Source organism: Stylophora pistillata, chromosome 2, assembly GCF_964205215.1.
Source record: "Stylophora pistillata chromosome 2, jaStyPist1.2, whole genome shotgun sequence".
NCBI lineage: Eukaryota > Metazoa > Cnidaria > Anthozoa > Scleractinia > Pocilloporidae > Stylophora > Stylophora pistillata.
This window is the reverse complement of record NC_142520.1, coordinates 4685043-4691636: the sequence shown is the minus strand read 5'-3', so window position 1 is coordinate 4691636 and position 6594 is coordinate 4685043. Positions and strand designations below refer to the sequence as shown.

Sequence of the window (6594 nt, the reverse complement as noted above, 5' to 3'; positions counted from 1 at the left end):
CACTCTGCTCTGTTGTTAAGAGCACGAAAGTGTAGGGGAAAACACGAGAAATAGTAGAGTGTTTCCCTCTACCTTTTGAGTGCTCTAGCCGCTAATTGAGTGGAGTTTTTTAATTTTTATACGAAATCTGAAAGATGAATGTGCAGTCAAATCCGGCCCAATTGTGACTCAAAAACACAAAAGTTTTTTTCACGTAATAGTTGATTAACAAACTGCTCAAGGCATGCGTTTTATGAATGAACGACGGCCGATGTCACAGGAAGATGAAGATTGCTCGGGATGACAGCGCCGTATAACTCGACGGCTGTGACTGATGTTATCTTCCACTCGACCCATGGAAAGAATATCAGAAAACTCTCTAAGTTCAGTTCACTCCAAGGGCGGAAGATTTACTTTCTGACGCTTGCTTTACTGCGTCTACTGGAGATAACCATGGTCAGCTAGCCAAGATTGCAGTCGCCTTGACTGAGCTATGCCAGTACGGTTATATATACTTTTTTTCCTCTGGACACGAACATGGACACTTCTACCTCCTTACCCCCACCCACGCTCCCACCTTCATCTACCACACCTCTGAAGTTTAAGAGTCACCCTCAATATCTTTTACCTCACTTTTTAGAGAGGGGAGGAAATGATTTGCAATATTTTCATAAAGCGGGATCCTCTTAACGAACAAAAGGCAAGCTCCTAGTAATTGGACGTTTTCCACTATATATTATGCGAGATTTGTGTCTCTAAGATAGAAAAAAGAAAGAATTTTAGGATTATGATGGTTCAAGTCATGGACTTACCCAACTGATTTAAAGCAAAGGCTATTAACTCCCTTGCGATTTATTCCAGTCACGAGATGCTAGATACTTTTACTCCCTCATTTTATCGCATAACGCAGTACTCAAAACTCTCTGGCCAGTCTTGTTAATATTCGATTTCCTCTGGATCTCGATTTGTTCCCTGTACTGCTCGCAGAGTTTTAGGAGTGTTTGCATGTTGCATATCACAAAATCAGTTTTAATCCATAATTCTTTCTTCTATCACTTTTTCTTAAGCTTTGCCCAAGAAACCGCGAGGTCATGATGTTATTGCCTACAAATCTTCATCTACTTTTCTTAATCTTTTAATTATGTAAAAAAAGCGGAGTTTTTGGAATTCCTGATTAATATTAGTATATTACATACCTCTGAAAATTTTCCTGACATTGTATTCTATGTAAAGCCTGATAAACGTAGTGCTTCGAGGAATGTTTGCGAGTTTCGTGCTATAAAGTTATGCTGTGACTAAAGCCTGTTTGCTTACGTAAAATCCTCTTGACTAATTTGCTAATTTGCGTGTTGTCTAATTTTTTTCTCATGCACACGAAGATAATCTTCACATTTGACCTTAAGGAAAAACACAAATGTAAAAGTGTCACAAACGGAGAGCAAAAGTTATTGCTAAGATCATAACTCCACGATAATTGTTTTGTAGGAACATTTCTTGTTGGAGCAAGAGCCACTGACTGCAACTACCGAGAATCCGCCGACAGATGCGAAATATATCATACAAGACCTTTTTAAAGGCCATTAAATGGGCCATGACATTGCATTTTTGACAAAATAGCCCAAACTCTTTTAAACCTGGACGTGCCGCTTATTGCGGGTCAAAGTAGAGAATTGGAGGAATTAAAGTACAATGACGAAACTTTAAGATGATGCATATAATGACTTTTAAGTATTTATGGCAGACCTCTTCAGAGGCCAATGAAGTTGACGTTTATTTTACCTCCGCGAAAGAGACTCGAAGTACTTTATTTCAACGGGTCACAATTTAGACTTAAACGTATTAGATGTAATTTTTGACGCTTTCTTTACTGCGACTACTCGAGATCACCAGGGTGAGCTAGCCACGATTGCAGTCGCTCTGACTAGGCTATGCCAGTTCGGTTATATTTTGTTTTTACTCTGGACACGAACAGGGATACTTCTACCCTGGCGCCGACAATCAACAACTGAAAGGTCAAATCCTCAAGCGAAATGAAAATGTCAATCGTTCCGGTATCAAAGCAAGATCTACAAAAAACCGGTAAGTGCTTTACAGTTGTAAAAAGAAGTGTATTTAAAATATAATGAATAAGAGTGGAATTTCACGGTTAACTCTGGCGAAAAACAGTTCAGTTAAAAATTACAATTTAAACAGTTTTTCTTTCATCGCAGGGAGTCGCTTGTTGGTGTCAATGCTGGACTGAAAGTTTATAGAAATATTTACTGGAGAATTATTAAAAGTTACTCCGGTAAACATTCCGCCAACTGCTCCTGTCATCAGGTAACTAGAACGACTGGCATTGCTGTCAAGGTCACAAGTAGCTGCTGTGTTGCTTGGCGTGGCTGAGCTATTGAGGACAATCTCCCGTAAAGCATGACTTGAATAGCCGTTGGTAGTTGTCGTGCTTGGCGTGGTTTGAAAGCGGCCAACTTATTCGACATTCGCCGCTGTTTTTCCAGAGGATTATGGCTGTAGCTGGATATGGATTCCGGATTGGAGTGGCCAGTGAGCTCTGATATCTCCACTCGGTCGAAATCCTCACTGAGCGCTTGGATGACAGTTTTGCGACCACTCGAATTTGTGAATTTGCCGTCTAGTGTTTTTTGAAACCATGTTGTATCTAAAGGAGGCCAGTTCGTCGTCTGTATAGGCTACAATGGTTTGGATTTCGGGAAAAGATGCTTGACCTTTTTCGGCATTGATACCTGTTTTGGTTTTCTTTCGTAACGCTTGTTTGGTTTTCCTCGGCGAGAACTGTCGTTTGGCTTTCTTCCCTCGTCTCTGGCATTTTGATTTTTTTCTATGCGTTTTCTCGTACTTTTGAGCGTGAGTGGTTTCCTCCAATTTTCTGAAAATTTCAATTTCAATTCAAAATTTGGAAGACATTCGTTTTCTATAAATTTTTTCATATTTTCATAGCACTAGTTGTATTTACGCTTTTACGTTCGGAACAATAATTATTGCTCGCAACTCACGTCAGCGCTATCGCTTTATGCGTTAGTGCGATTTCACGCTAAATACCCTCTCTTCCGGTTGACGTATTGACCAATCAGAGGGCGTGTTTACTTTAAGCTATGCGATTCTACATAATACAAGACATTACATTAGATAGCTACTCGATATTTACAAAAGAGCCTATTAAAAAAAAACTATTTTTAAAACGCTGGGCATATTAACCCTGGGGAGCTGACTCCTAGGAACTCGGAGGAGCGCTGAGCTTTCTTTCATTTCAGGGAGAGAAGGGTACAGAGGGTGACCGGGTTACTGGAGATCTTCTTGAATAGTGAGCTATCAACCTCTTCCAATACACCATATAATTATATTAATTTGGTACGAAGTATATTTGCGTTTAAAGCAGCGCTGTAGAAAATTCTGGAGCGTTGTTAATTCAGGTATTGAAGAGGCGTATATGGCTAAACCATACGTTAGTTTAGGCAAAACAATTGATCTAAAAACGTAATCTGCATCTGGTTGTTGATATCCCTATTTGTGCAGACACCTTCAGTTGTAATAAAACACCTTATAACATAAAGACACTTATTGGCCTCCTGTATCTTACCCTTAATATTCTCATTAAACCTGTGATTATTCTGTAAAGTAAGCCCTAACACTTTTAGACAAGAAACTTGCCTTATATTGTTCACATTGTCTATATCGCGAGCAACCTTCTTACAAAGTATTAGTTCATTACGTTTTTTGGGATTGCATGCCATGGCATTATCTTGGGTCTAACTGAAAAACTGATTGACAATCTCTTGAGGAAGATCTATTTCATTTTTACATACTTTGACTAGCAAGATAGTGTCGTCAGCATATTTAACTACGCTGGTGAGGTAACTATCCCTAATGGCTAAATCGTTGATAAACAAGTTGAAAAGATGAGGCCCACTGACACTATCCTGGTTTGTTACTTTGTTCACATTATGCCATTTGTAGATAAAACCCTTAAATATTAGTCTTTGTTTGCTATCCATTAGAAAACTGAAGCACCAGTTGACAAGATAAGGATTGAGATGAAGAGCCTTTCCCCAACTAACGAGTGTTTTACATTATCAAAGGCCTTCGAAAAGTCCATAAGTCTATCGCGAAAAGCCTAACATAATTACAGTCCTTATCATCAAGTACCCTCAAGTAATTAAGGTATTTGAATACAGGCGTCAGTACAGCTGCGGCCCTCCCTAGGCATATTGCGTGACCGTCAGATTTTCCTTAAAAAAACAACGTGCTATAACTGGGGTTACATTAATTCCTCGAAAATCCGAATGTTGAGCAGGAGTGTCTACTTGTGGAAGGGGGTTGATGTTAGCTTCTTTCCAAGCTGTCGGCCAATAGTAAGAAGAGAGAGACTTTTTCCACAAGGCAGTCTCCACAGGAGCGAGACTTGTGCAATTGTCCCTCCAAACCCATAAAGGCAACCCATCAGGGCCATTAGCAGTTGTTTTAATCTTTGATAATGCCATCATCACATCAAATTCGGGGAGCTTTGGGGGTGGGTGCGTCTTGGGGTTTACTCTGAGAAGCTCTATCAGAAAAAAATATGTAAATGAATTAGGAAGTTTTGCAACTGTCGGCGGATTCTCGATGTTTATGGTCAGTGGTTCTTAATATCAATAACATAACAGAAGAAATGACTTAAATGACTGGTGGATGCTGAACAAGGTGAACTGTCGGGGCCTGTAGGTTAACGGGACTCCTTTAATTCCTCAGGGAATATAGGAACGAGGCATTTAAGGTGTAGTAATGTATTTTAGGGAATACGAGTGGAGCTTTATGAAAACTACGAGGAGCTCCATATATCAACAGAAATATACAGTAAGTTTTAACTCTAAACGGCAGGATCTGTCTGAGGGTGCCCTCTTTACATAATTGAACAAATGACCGAGTAGCAGAGAAACGGGAGAAATTCCAGACAAGGCATTGAAAGCAAATGGGTCATTTAGCGCAATTATGAATGAATAGTGCCTTATTTCCCAAAGAGAATTTGTTCGCAGTAAAGATTAACATAAAGAGCCGTGTAGCTGTTTCATTATCGGAACCGTAAGAATAACACGAAAATCTTTGCCCGATAAACTGCTTATACTCGGAAGGTCATGCGTTTCAGAGTTGCTGTGAGAATCTATCTATCCATCTCTTTCAACTTATTTTGATAATCAACTGCATCCTGGTAAGAGGAGGTTCCTCGTCGTTTGTTTAGAAATTACAGAGTTAAACCAATTGTGATGGAAAATCAGTGAAAATGACAACAATATCCTTCACCATTTTTCCCTTTTTTTAATATATAGTTACGTTTTTGATTCCACACCGCTTTGTTTACTACAAGTTTTAAAAACCATTTTTCCTCTATGTTAAACTGCCCAGAACAAGCCACGCATGTAAACAAGAGTTTGTCCTTTAACTGAAAAACTCCAGACTGCAAAGTAGCTGAGAGGAAAAACCATGATTTTTTTTTTGCCCTTTTTAAAACTTTGCTGAGAGTTAATATATATTATTATCATTATTATTACTGTTACTATCATAAGTCATGAGGATTTAGACCTGCAGGTATATGATAAAAATATACTAATAATTATAAATACTATGCAATATTTATAGACATTATAATGTATAAGACCATCACTTATATTTTTGTTCCCACTGCTTAGCAATGGGTTGGTTACAAACGCAACAGTGAGGGGATACCGTAAGATGAATTAGAAAACGCTATATTTAGTCTGTTACTTCATCTAGTCAACGTCCTGAAAAGCAATCGTATCTAGTATTCAGAACATGTCAATATGCCTGAAATTCAACAAACGGAAATATCCATAAACCCGAACTCCGAACTCCACTTATTATATCTATTTATCTTTTAATTAAGCAACAATTGAGTAACTGGAGTTAGCTTCTAATCTACTTAATTTTACCACTTTTCATCAAGGATGCGAAAAACTAATTAACTTCCTCAATCCAAAGTATATGGTCCCGCTGCACAAATTCTTCCGAGAGTCAAAAATTGGAGGATACCTTTTTTACTGCGTTTATCTTTGAAGACTTAATAGGGAGGAAGGCTATAAAACAACAGCACCTAAGAACTCCTGATCTTATAGATGTTGGTGAACATCTGGGTAAGTGGAAAACAGTTTCCTTCATTATGCGAGCTAGCAACACTACTTTACATTAGCTGAAAAAATCTAGTTTCTCTACGAATACAAGATCGGAAGAATGTGGAATTCTAAAATTAGGGAAATTGCTAACGCGCAAAATCTTGACTGGGATAAATGCAACGGGGGGAAATCTAGTCATGCAGGTCAGAGCGTGTTCTGGCTCAAACGATTTTTTGTTTTTTTTTGTTTTAATTTGGATATATCAACAAAGTTGAAATGGTAAATTGGCCACCGTAACGATTACAAAAGCTGACGTTTCGAGTGTTAGCCCTTCTTCGGAGCGAATAGAGGAATTATGGGTTGTGTGTGCTTTTAAAGGCAGAGAATGGAGCTGCGTTATTGGTGGCAACATGGCAACGAGAAAAACAAGAATAAATTAGTGGAATGAGAAGCGTTCGTTGATCCCTGTGGGATTTAGACTGCCGGTTTGAAA

The 6594-nt window shown here is 38.7% G+C and overlaps 1 long non-coding RNA gene across 1 annotated transcript; it reads left to right on the top strand.

Moving 5' to 3' along the window:
- Positions 1-1436: 1436 nt before the first annotated feature.
- On the top strand, positions 1437-2939 carry LOC148736765 (uncharacterized). Its single transcript, XR_015997318.1, has 2 exons — positions 1437-2058; positions 2190-2939. It is a non-coding gene; the product is annotated as an uncharacterized LOC148736765 (long non-coding RNA).
- The last annotated feature ends 3655 nt before the right edge of the window (positions 2940-6594 follow it).